Raw genomic sequence first — 13,564 nt, forward strand, 5'->3', positions numbered from 1 at the left:
AAGGATTCCCATTTACAGATCAATCTGGTGCGGGTTACCCTCGTTATCCTGGTGGAGTAAAAGTGTGAACGACTCAACCTATTCCATGATATCCTAGATATCCTTCCCCAACACTTGGACTTTATCCTCAAGGTTATCAATATCCTCAACATGATTTAACATGAAGGTACCCTTCATTACAATGTTATATTAACCAAAATTTTCTCTTCTTACTAATGACCCACGTTATCATTATCCTTTTTGGATGGCTATTCCTAAAAAGTTACCAAGCAACATATTGAAATTCGTTGGAAAATTTGGATAAGACCCATCAAATCATGTAATGACTTATCATTTATGGTGTTCATCAAACTCTCTGAATGATGATTCCATTCGGTTGCGTATTTTCCAGTGAAATTTAACAAGTCCCGTAGCTAAATGGTATATAGAGTTACCACGTCCATCCTTCCATAACTTCAACACCTTAGCACCGACATTTTTGACACACTTTCAGTTACCTATTCACTATGAAACTGATACCAAGCTTTTGACTTCTTTAAAGTAGTCAAATTCTACCCACATCTCTAATCATATATATGAGTGGAAGTCACTGTCGTTTAGTAAAAGCTTATATACTAGATCAATTGTTAACTGATTGGATTGTCAAATCATTAATCCCAATATAGCTAAATATGTTGCCAAAGGAGGAGCTGTTATGAAAGAGAAGGTTATTGTTTGTGCCTAGTATTTAGACCTCGTTTACTCGCAATCTGGCACCTTGTACCAAAATATTCCAAATGCTCCTTGATCATTAGACATGATTAAATCAACTTATATAGAATATCATGCCATTGATGGTGTGATTGGTTATGTTAGCCAACAGTCTAAGAGTAAGCCTTTTGATCATTCTAATCCCAAGTTTGCTCCTACGGTTGCTGTTCAACATTGACCTCATGTCACTATTGCTCTTGTTAATACTTCTGAGGTTAACGCAGTTCAATCATCATCCAGTAAACCGTGACAATATGGAGGTAAAAACAAGGGAGAAGGAAAAACAAAATAAAAAAATGCTCCTCAACAGGAAAAACCAATGAAAACCAAATCTCCTAAAGAGAATTGGAAACTGCGATATCCTTGCCTTATTTGCAATGAAGATCATTATACTAAGGAATGTCTACATCACGTAGATCTTTATCAATTTATTAAAGGTTCCTCTACACTTGTTGTCTTAACAAATCCTTGCCCCTCTCAAGAGGCAAAAATGGTTGCTAAAAATCTTCTTCTTCTTCCCAAAACTCTGCTGACATCGTGATGATGTTTGCTCAGTATGCCCAAGTTAGTGTTAATGAAGTGAAGTTTTATTTATGCTGCATCTCTGTGTTTATGTTTAAATATGTTTTATGTTGTGTTCCTATACAAGTCTAGATCAATTATGTCGGGAAACTTTGAAGCACTTCGAGATCTGAATTTGTTGAAGGAGCTTGAGCCAAGTCTTCAACAATATTATAATTTTGAGTCGCTCTAGTATGCAGACTAAAAGATGACTTTTGAATAACACCTTTAGGAGGAGGGTGTATAATTGTTTCAGAATATTATCATTCAATCACTAGAGGATCAAAAGGAGGTGGGACCGATGTGGAAGGTTGATCCATCTCTTGACTAAAAGAACCCACAAGTATGATCCTTATCCATATTGCCTCACATGTTGCTTGACTTGCAACCATGTATTCAACCTCTGCTAAGCCGAGTTACATTGAAGACAACACTTGAAGTACTTTTCATGTTTGATGGACTCCCTACCCAATATGCATTAGTGAAGCATTGGATATTCACTCAATCTGCCCTTTTGTACCATAACCCATACTCAATTATGCCTCTGAGGTATCTTAACACATGCTTTCTACCTTCCAATACAACTTGGTAGGCTTCACCATGGAGCCTTGACTCAGCTGATTAATTTCATAGCATATGTCGAACCTTGTGTTCACCAAATACATCAAGGATCCCGCAAGCTATCTATAGATGGTAGAATCTACTTCCTCTCCTAAGGAATCACTCTCCTTCCTCCAATTTGTAGCTAGACGTGTTTCCATAAGCTTGTAGTTATCCATGTGAAATCTTTGAAGTATTTTAGAGGAATACTTCCCCTGACTCACAAACAACTCACCACCACCCTGCCATACTTCCAGCCCAAGGAAGTAATGCATCAAGCCAACGGCTTTCATCTCAAGTTATCTTGCAAGGTCCTCTTTTCAAGAGTAGGTCAACTTCTCATTCCTTGTAAGTATCAAGTCATCAACATATAATACCAAGATAAACAACTTTCCATCTACCACAATGTGATAAAGATTGGCATTTGCTTCACTTTTGGTGAAGCCCAATCCACTAAGATATGTATCAATCTAAGTGTACCATACTTGGGGTACCTGCTTGAGACCATAAATGGATCTCCTGAGCCTACACACATGTGTCTCCCTATTATATGTCTCAAATCCCTCAGGCCGATCTATGTAAATTTCTTCCTCAAAAACACCATTGAGAAAGGCATCCCTCACATCCATTTGGTGGATGTTCCACCTCATCTACACAACTAATGCTAGGATAGATTTGATTGAGGAATATCTTTCCATTGGAGAAAATTTTTCCTCATAGTTCACTCCCTCTATCTGTGAGAAGCCTTTGGCCAAAAATCTAGCCTTTTACTTCTCGATGCACCCATCAACTTCATGCTTCACTTTGTAGATCCATATGTAACCAACCATGGATTTTTATTTTTTTTGGGTCTTGACACCACTTCCCATACGTTGTTCTTCATGATCAAGTCATAACCCTCCACCATGGCATCAACCCACACTGGTTGAGCAACTAATTCCTCAAATGAAGAAGGATTTGACTCAATGAGTTATGTCATGAGAGCCATATACCCAGTGTACTTATCTAGTGATCTCCTATGTCTGCACTAAGATGTAAGAGATCCCACATGCTCCCGTGCATCCTGCACCAATATGTCAACTTCTCTGGGTCTCTTCCTCCCCTCTCTAGAAGATTTTGGTTTCCATGGGTACCTCCACTCGACCTCCTACCTGCTCCTCCATATGTGGCTACTCCACAACATCTTGAAGCTATGCATAAGGTTCCTCCTTCAGTGGGATACTGAACTCTCGCTCTAGAGAGAATCTCATAGCCTTCTCCTCATCAAATTTGACACTCTCCTCACTATTGTCACCTCGAGTGAGGTAAGATACAGTCGGTAATTATGTGGTGTCTCTGTGTATCGTACAAAGATCCCCATCTCAGTTGTAGGATCCAATTTATTCCTGCTATGCTTGGAGACATGACAATACACAATAGCTCCAAAAATTCAAAAATGAGATCCATTTGGCTTTATCCCAGAGAAAGCTTCTTCGAGTGTGATCATGCCAAGTATTCTATGAGGGATATTGTTTTGCAAATAAACTGCGGTGTTGCATGCTTCTGTCGATAGGTGTAATGGTAGCCCTTGATCATGCAACATGGCTCTTGATGCTCCCACAATGCTTATGTTCTTCCTTTCAACCACCCCATTTTGTTGTGGATTATGGGGTGCTATTAGTTCTCTTCTAATACCCACTTTGGCACAAAAGTCCTTGAAGGTGCTAGAAACAAATTGTCCTCCATTATCACTTCTTAGGGCTTTGATTTGAATTCAACAAAATTAGAGAGAACTTCATCCTTCTACATGAAGAATATCCAACATTTTCTAGAAAGTCATCAACACAAATCACATACTACTTGTGTTTTGCTATAGAGGTGGTAGAAAATGGTCCACAAACATCAGAGTGGACTCGATCAAAGATTAATCCAGCTCTGTTATCTCGAACCTAGAAGGTGAATTTGACATATTTCCTATTGTGCATCCCTTGTAGACATCATGCTGGTAAAGAGTACATTTCAGGAGACTGGTGGTAATCTGTTACATGATTTTTAAGGCCACATGGTGTAAGTGTACCTTGCGCCTATGCCAGAGTTCTCCAATATCTCGACTCTGCACTTGTTATGCCTTGCTACTCAATGTAACACAAGCTTCCACCTAAATTTTGTATAGGTTCTTCACACAAACTCCAATCTGTTTCACCTGCCCAATAGCTACATGTCTCAAAAAGGGTTTCCCCTTACTAAAAACAACATCATAGCCTATATCCTCCAATACAACTACAAATATCAAGTTCTTCTTCAGCCCTGGTACATACATGACATCTTTCAAATGAAGATGGGAACCTAACTCTCTCTTAAAGGTTACAATTCCAATTCCTTTAGTACTATACCTCCCATTATCCCCAAGTTCTATGCGCATTTGGAGGTCCTTCTCCTCTAAGCTACTTAAGAATTCTTTGCATCTTGTCATATGGAACAAGGCACCTAAATCTAGATACCACAAAATCCCCATTACAATGCTTGCAATGCGTGAAATCAAGGTGAAGTCTAATTATAATTGTGAGGGAAGTGCTTCATCTCTCCTCCTGAAGTCTTCTTGTTAGACTTCTTTTGCAGACACTTTGTTGCATGGTTCCCATATTTGTGGAAGTGAAAACATTTTATCTTTCTTAGGTCCTTCTTCATGCCATTGTTATGGCTGACTCTAGCTTACTTTGCTCCTTATTTCACTTCCCAACCAAGGAAAAATTCTCTTCCTCCTCAGATTTGGATATTACTCCATCTCTAGTGTTCCTTCAGATTTCTTCTTGCACCAAATCAGACCAAAGTCTCTTCTAAATTTGTCCCTTTCATTTACATAGTCGTGGTAGCTATGCCAGGATTTCAGAAGGCCTAGGAGATCTAGGCTCGCTAGTTTAGAAGAGAAAACATCTTCTCTTACTCCTCCAAGTTCATCTCGAACCCGAGTGAATATGGAGAGGTAATGTGGAATGGTTTCATTTTTCTACAGTTAGATGTTTATGAGCTTATCCCTCAATGCCAATTTCCTGGCATCACTGCTATTTTCGAAAATCTCAGTGAGGGTCTTCCACATATCAAATGGAGTTTCCTTTCCATGTAAATTTGATACTATGTGGTCTCTCACACCCTCTAGGATGATCATCCTTGCTTTTGCAGTATCCTTCTTCCACTGGCCTAAATGTTGAGCATTCGATACTGCTAGTTTTGGAATATCAGTTTTGGTGTACTCCAACACTCCATTATCATCGAGTACAAATTCCATCTTGTCCTTCCAAGCTATGAAATTCAAGGTTCCCTCTAGGGAATACTCCAATCTCAATCCATTGAAAGACATTTCCCCGCATGAAAGAAACTTCTTCACTGAATCTGCAAATCAAAATATCTGAAGGAGAAGATCTATTTACTAGTTTCTAGTGTGATTTCTGCTTTGATACCATGTAGAAATTAATAGAAATTTTCTACTACTAATGAATTTGAACTAAAAACAAGAGATTGCAAATTTCCTCTACAATTTTGCAGAATGGAAATCACAATTTAGAAACCCATGCAATGACATGTCACCATCAAAACCCTAAGAACACAATGATTTTACAGGGGAACCCAACTGGGAAAAAACCCATCCACTTCTTTCCATTAATTAGAGGAGAATGAGAAACTATTACAATTTATTGCTTTGAATCCAATGTTCTCTTGAAGAAATTGGAACCTACAAGGCCCTATTCATGAAATCAAGACTTACCCTGATGCTAAGCTTATTAGGCCGAGACTACATCCAGTGCATCCTAGGAAAGCTGCCGCTATTAAGGTTGAATTTGAAAATCTTTTGAATGCTTATTTTATCTATCTCATTCCTTTGACTGATTAGGTTTCTAACATCGTTCAAATTACCAAGAATCAAGGAAATATTAGGGTATGCATCGGTTACATGGATATTAATAGGGATTTCCTGAAAGATAACTATATGACCCCTTATATCAAATAGTTTATGATTGTGCCAGGAATGAAATAATTTAATTCATGGACGGATTCTTCGGCTATAATCAAATAAATAAACTCACTTCATATCAACATAAAACCACTTCATTTGTCCATGGGGAACTTTCGCATTTCAAAGTCTTCCATTTGGACTTAAGAATGCTGGTGCCACATTTCAGAGAGCTATGTCTTATGCTTTTCATGATATTAATCATATTGTATAGCCGTATCTTGACGATCTACCTGCACATTCCATGAAGCATCAAGGTCATCTGCTACATCTACGAGCAATCTTTCTCTGATGCCGACAATACAATATTCACTTAGATCCACATAAATGTGTTTTTTTGTGTGGAATATAGTTGCTTACTAGGATTCATTGTTCCAAACAAGGCATTCATGTCGACCCACTCAAGGTAAAGGTTATACTGAATTTTCCTCCTCCTTCTCACTTACACCAATTCCATAGTTTGCAAGGGAAAGCAAACTTTTTACGTCGCTTCATTCTGAATTACACAGAGCTTACTAAGGGTTTTACCCGAATTTTGAAAAATAGATCCATTTCATCTGGGATAATATTGCTAATTTTTTTTTCAATGCATTAAAGCATTTTTTAACCCATACACCGTTATTTCATCCCCTCTGATTATCATCGGGATTACTACTTATATTTAGCTGCATCATATGGTACTATTGCAATGGTACTAGTTCAAGAGGATGATTAAGATAATGAACATGTGATATACTATTTGAGTAGGAGCCTTACCACCTCCAAAATTAAGTACTCGCATGTGGAAAAGTTGGCCTGGGCAGTTGTTTAAGTTTTCCAAAGATTATGTCACTACATCTTGTTGCACAAAGCTACAATGTTGTCTACATATTTGGAGCATGTGGCAATTGTATGTTAGGGTATGTCACTGCCCAAAAAATATTGCACGCTGGATATTTTTGGTCTTCTATGTTTAAATACTGTATTATTGTGGTCCAGAAACATCATGCTTATCAAATGTAAAATCGAAAAATGTGTACCCCTCTTGTTCCTCTTCATCCAATAGTTACCATTAGAACCTCTGCAAAATGGGGCATCAATTTCATAACATGTAACCCTCACTCGGCTGAGGGGCATAGGTATATTATTCTTGCGGTGGATTATTTTTCAAAATGGGTCGAGGCGATGCCCACATATAAGAATGATGGTTAAACTATTGCCCTATTCTTATTCAATCACGTGATTGCTAGATTCAGTGTCCCACAAGCCATTTCACTGACCATGGAAACCATTTTCGAAATCTTATAATGTATGAGCGTACTACCAAGTTGGGTCTACGTCACGATAGTTAAACTCCCTATTATCCACATGCCAATGGTCAGGTAAAAGCCGTGAAAAAAGTGTTGACCACCATGCTTCAACGAATGATAGGAAATAAGAGGACTTGGCATCTTATGCTTTTGTCGACATTATGGGCATACTGTACCTCAGCAAAAACAATGAACAAGTTTACACCCTTTCAACTTGTATATGGTCTGGAAGTTGTGTTACCGATTGAGTGTGAAATCCATCACTTAAACTAGCTATTGAATTTTTCCTTACTACTTCTGCGGAGGAAGAACATTTTTTATACTTAGCATGTCTAGATGAGACTCGACAAGATTCCACACTAGCTAGCGAGGATCATAAAAAATGTATCAAAGTATATTTTGACAAAAGCGTTAATCCTCGTGTCTTTTCAGAAGGTGACTTGGTCTTGCTATATGATTAAGAACACGATAAGCTAGGAGTCGATAAATTCAAGCCCATGTGGCATGGTCCTTACATTGTAAAATGTGCACTTGCAAAAGGTGCCTATGAGCTAGTTTATTATGATAGGATTCCTTTATCTATGCCCATAAATGGGATTTATCTGAAAAAGTACTATGCTTAGATTCCTACGTGGGTATTTTGTACATATTTGTAAATTTAGTATTTGGTGCGTTGCATGTTTTTTTGCGAACGATTTTCATTCTCCACTGCTTATCTTGTGTTACACTTGGTTTGTAGATGTCAATGAACTCTTCACCTTATATTGGCTTCATTGATGGTGCTAGTCATGGTACTCAAAACCTTTCATCTACTTCTTTAGAATTTTTCATGCCTAATGATGAGTTAATGAGTCTGCATGGGATATTTTTGGGTCGTACAACTAACAATATTACGAATTATAGTGCAATAATCGAGCTATTATCCGATGCCATTGCTTTTGGTATTTGTAAGTTGGTTTTTAGACTTGAAATTGAAATCATAAGTTTACAACTATGTTACACGTCAATTTGTTACCATTAGGCAAATGATTAGAAACCCATATCTCTCACTGTCCGATGTGTTGTCACTCACTACATTGTGGGTTTCAAATGGTCAAAGTTGCCCAAGAGAAGTGAAGTTTGGAGCCCCTTTTCCAGGCCACAGAAGATCTTAGAGCTGAATCAAACCCTCCCCATTGCATAGTACTCAGAAAGATATTTCCAACGGTATATGGAAGTCCAAAACTGGACTCCTGGAGTAGAAGATAAAGCATTTGAAGGTGTACCTTGGAAAAGCTGAGCAAGCAAAAAAATGGCTAAGTATGGAGGGAAAATAGCAATCGACGATTGGCTATCGGCAGATTCTCGGGGCTCACACTTAAGGATTATCAGTGGTTCTCAGTGTCGAAGGCTGATATCGCAATCCTGCAAATCGGCTGTCATCGCAGGCACACAGTCACATCATACTCTAAGAACTCGTGGGGGCCAATATGCGATATAATGTTGTATTGCTGGGGAAGGACTAAACTAGTTTAACATAGGAGAGGCAAAAAAACAGGGATGGGAGACCCCCTTTCTCTCTCCTCCACATGGTGGTATCCCGCACCCCGTAGTCCCGCTTTATCGGTGATCGCACGAATAGGGAGGTTGCTCCCTAATAACCTTGCAGGATGGCGACCTTGCGGGGGTCGATTTTGAGATATAGGGTGAAATCACTGGGGGACATCCAAATTTTATTAACAAAGGAAATGTCGAAAAAACAAGGGCCGAACCTCCCTTTTTTATCTCCTCCACGTGGCATTGCGATCGGCGATCGACGGAGGTTGCTGTTCCAAATGGTTGAAAATAGCCGATATTGCGATATAGAGCAAAATCGCCAGGAAGGGTCGAAAACAAAATACAAAGGTAAGGCATGACAAAAAAGGATTGGGCATGCCTTTTTCTCTCCTCCAAGAGGCCACGCGGCAACATGTGATCGGTTCTCAAAGAAGACATGGCAACTGACATGACAGTACGGATGTTGACGTGGTAAGAGGACACGTGTCACTCAGTTTCGACATTTTCAGGGGTCATGTGGGACCATTTCCAGGTGACACGTGTCACTACTCACAGGGTGACATGTGGTAAAGATGATGTCATCTCACATATCGGCGTTTGCAACTTCTTAGCTGAAAAACTTAAGGGAAAGCATATTTAGCGCCGCATGCGGGATTGCGATTGTGATAAGAAAAAGGGCGCCCTCGGATGCGATGTTCCATAGGTTGTATTTCATAAGGTTTTCACGTCCGAGATATCGACCGATGCGGTGTAAGGGGTTATTAAAGGTTTTTCAAGTAACAAAGGAAAAGGCCCCCGCGCAAAAATTGAAAGCCTTAGTGCCCAAAGGACTAAGCGCTCGATTCAAGCCCTTGATCACATAAAAGAAGAAGCGGAAGGGGGTTGTATTCCCAAGGGCATAAAGGGAAGTTGGGCTCACCTATTTCATGGTGTTCCTGTGTTAAAAGGCCAACATTCGAAAGGCTCCTGGGTACTCCATGAAACACGACACCAGACTTTTCAAGGCACCGATATTATCTAACATAAAGTTAAAAGGGCGTATGAGTTGGCAGTTGTTTCAGAGGTTGTTAAAGACTGAGAGTGACCTAGAATCGACTGAGAGAGGATTAACCATGAATTAGCAGGAACACGTTAGGACCAAAGGTTAGCAAAGAAGATTGGCATGAAGATATTTCCAGAAACCATCATTTCAGTTACGATGGGTTAATTCCGTTTTGTTGTTTTGATCAATGTAATGTTATTATATTTTGCTTTCAAGAAAGGAATCTCCCTAGTGTAATAGTTAGAGGATTTACGCTGAGACAACCACTCATACAGACAGTTGTAAATTTCCACCTGAAGTTATTTCTGTAACTGATTTTCTTATCCTCCCTCTCGTTATAAAAGGGAGGAAGAAACATTGAAGAAGGGTTCTGAATTCTAGGAAAAAACTGTATGTGCTTCTGAAGTTGTATGGATTCCAGATCTACATCTTTCTTAATATGAATGAAACAATGGCGATTCCCATGTTTGAGTATTACAATATGTTGTTTCTTTGTTAAAATTCCATTATGTTTGCACTTCCTCTCTGATTTCAAGCAATTGTAGCTGCTAGAAATATCTCTTATATTCTTACTGATTCATTGGTGTTAACTAGTTAATACATATGCCTGTATGCAAGTCTGAGATTGTATATTTAAGTGTGCACTTCCTGAAATCATAACATTCACTCTTATTACATCCACCTATCTATCTTTAGCTCAGATAATTATAGAACCCTTGATGTTTCAAGCTCTATGTGATGAGTTATTATTCTCTTTCTCTTCTTTCATTATTCTGCAAAATCCGATTAAACTGTAAGTCCTTGATTACTCGACTTCCACTTGTTTTTTCCTTATTCTTGTGAGTTGTATATGTGCAAGGATACCGGAAATACATGGCTTATATCCTTGGATGAAGGAACCAACCCATGCTGTTATGTGTATATTTGTATATTTGTAATTACTATGTGTAGAAGATGCATATGATGCCTTTAGTTTCTTGAGGATCATATGAGATACATAGAATTTAGATGTGTCCAGGCACTGGTATTATCAGCAATCCAAGACTGTCTTTGGGAGAGACAGCATATTTTGGCGCCGTTGTCGGGGAGCTTATTGAAGGATTTCCCCCCAGGATACGACAAATTGAACACCCCTCATGTAGGTGAGAGAAGTATGTTCTCATTGCATTCACATCACCTTGGAGACTCCACACCCCCCTCATTATCATTCATAACACTGGATTTTAAAAGGCCTCATACTCGCTCAGACACATCCCAAAAGAAAGCCCCATCTGTAAATGATCTAGAAAAGTTAATGTCCAAGAAAGTTGGGAAAGAGAAAACTCCCCCTGCTTGTGCTACGATCTCATCAACCTTTGCCACCTCTGCCTCCAATTCTTAGCCCACTGTTTCTCACTACTTAGGACTTACTCCTAAGGCCCTGAAATACCCTGCTTCTCCTCCGACCACTTCAGTCTTGACCCCAATTCCTCAAGAAAATTTTATTCCCCCTCCACCAATCTAGATGGCTCTTCCAGGCTTTTTGCTAAATAAGTATGCACCTCTTACTTTATCTCAACCTCTGAGTGAAATTCCCCATAACCACCTAAAGTAGCTGCCTAAGTTCAACGGGGAAGATGATAACACGACTCAAAGTCACATTGAAGCCTTCAATTCCTTTTCTCACATCCTAGATGTGGATCAGCTGGATGTGGTCATGAGATTTTTTGTACAAATTTTTGAGGGAGAAGCCAAAAAGTGGTTCAAAGACTTATCCAATTCCTCCATTGCTACTTGGGAGGAGATGGAAAATTATTTCACCCAGAAATGGGGAGAAAAGAGGAGTCATGAGTACATCCTCACTGAGTTTAATTCCCTAAGAAAAAATTCAAAGGATGATACTTCAAAATTTATCAAAAAATTCATTAAGCAGTACAATAAACTGCTTGTTGAGATAAAGCCTTCTCCCACTGCGGCTCGTGTGGTTTTCCTGGGAGCTTTTGAGTCCAACATTGGTTTTTCCCTAAGAGAGAGGAAGTCTTTCACTCTAGACCAACTTCAGACCGCTCTTGAAATGGAAGCCAATCTCATCTCAGCAGGAAAGCCAAGGGTAAAGCAAGAAACTACTGAACCCAAAAGAGGGAAAGTGGCGGAATCCTCCTCTAGTAAAGATAGAGAATCATCAGACTCGAAGTGGGACAAGCTGGACAAACTCATCAGGAGTTTAACACAAAAGGTTGAAAAGCTTGAAATTGAGAAAAAGAACCTTTCCAGACAGAACACTCAAGTCAATAATCAGGGCTATAACCTTCAGTATAGAAGGCCTCCACTACAACTACTTCCGAGGGAAAGAAAGGAATAGATTGATTAGATCCTTCATCCTTTATACTTGGAATATGGTCCCAATGAACAATCATTGGATACACAAGAGATGCAAGGAAATATGTATTCTGCTTTTACTGAAGAAGAATATGAAAATATGGCTCACCAAGAGGCCAACCATGATAGAGAAGAAACAACAGATGAGGAAGATAGAGATTATTATTGCAAACAATTTGCAGAGTTCATGCAAGCACAACCAAAATGTAAGTATGATCTAATATCTTCAAAAAAAGAGGACGAGAGAACCAGAAAAACAAGGGGAAGTTTCTTTCCAAGTTGTTCCCCCAATACCTGAATCCTGACCCTTCCAAGAAAAAGGTCTCCTATAATGAGGAAAGAAATAGTTTAGAGGGACATATAGAAAAAGATACAACTATTATGCCGAAAGCTGCCAGTGGCAAGGTAGAAGGAAAGGAGCCAAGAGGTACAGAAAAAGTCCAACCTACATTCGATCTTTAGAAGGAGCTTGAGAAGGTAAAAATTCCTGTTCCCTTGAATAAGCTTCTAAATCAGCCTATTTATATGTATCCATCTATCTCAACACCAGCCCATGATACTTTAAACCTCCAGGAGGAGAGTCCAATGGTCGTTTTTGGGCCACATGTGGAAGAGTTGGATCCTTCTACCACACCTTTTTATGTGAATTTAGTGATCCATGACCTTTTGTTGCATAATTGCATGCTAGATTCATGAGCCTAACACAACCTCATGCCATTATCAGTAATGGAACAACTGGGCTTGGAAATCACTAGACCATATAAGGATTTGTACTCCTTTGACTCCAAGAGAGTTAAGTGCTTAAGCATGATAAAAGATTTGGTGGTAAACTTGGCTCAGATCCCTGTGAAAAGTGTGGTAATGGATATAGTTGTGGCTGATATATCTCCTCATTTTGGAATGCTCTTATCTAGATCTTAGGGTTCAAAGGTAGGTGGCTTTATCAAGCTGGATCTGACTTATGCCACCATTCCCAATTTTGGAGGTGAGCAAAGAAGGCTGTAAAGAGAATCCCAGTTTGTGAAAACCGTGACACCAGCGAAAGGTTCAGAGAACTCCCCATTGCATGGGAAAGATAATGAAATCTATTGTCTATTCCTTGAAGAGGATGAGACCTTCCTAGAGGAAACATCAAAACACCTAACAGGGTAGTCAGAGCACTTGCGACCAAGTGAAAATAAAATATGGAAATTATACTTCGATGGAGAAAACTCAAAAGATGGAAATGGAGCTGGAATATTGTTGGTATCTTTGGAGGGTAGCCTGATACCCCTCTCGTTCAAACTGGAGTTTGAAGAGACCAAAAATGTGGCGGAATACGAAGCATTGATCCTTGGGTTTAAAAAAAATAATATGAATATTGAATGCCTAGAAGTCTATGGAGATTCTAAACTGGTCGTAAAGTAGACTAGAATTCAATGCTAGGCCAAACACCCTAGG

This window comes from Pinus tabuliformis, chromosome 8, assembly GCF_031772625.1.
Source record: "Pinus tabuliformis cultivar Carrire ecotype Pingquan chromosome 8, CPIR1, whole genome shotgun sequence".
NCBI lineage: Eukaryota > Viridiplantae > Streptophyta > Pinopsida > Pinales > Pinaceae > Pinus > Pinus tabuliformis.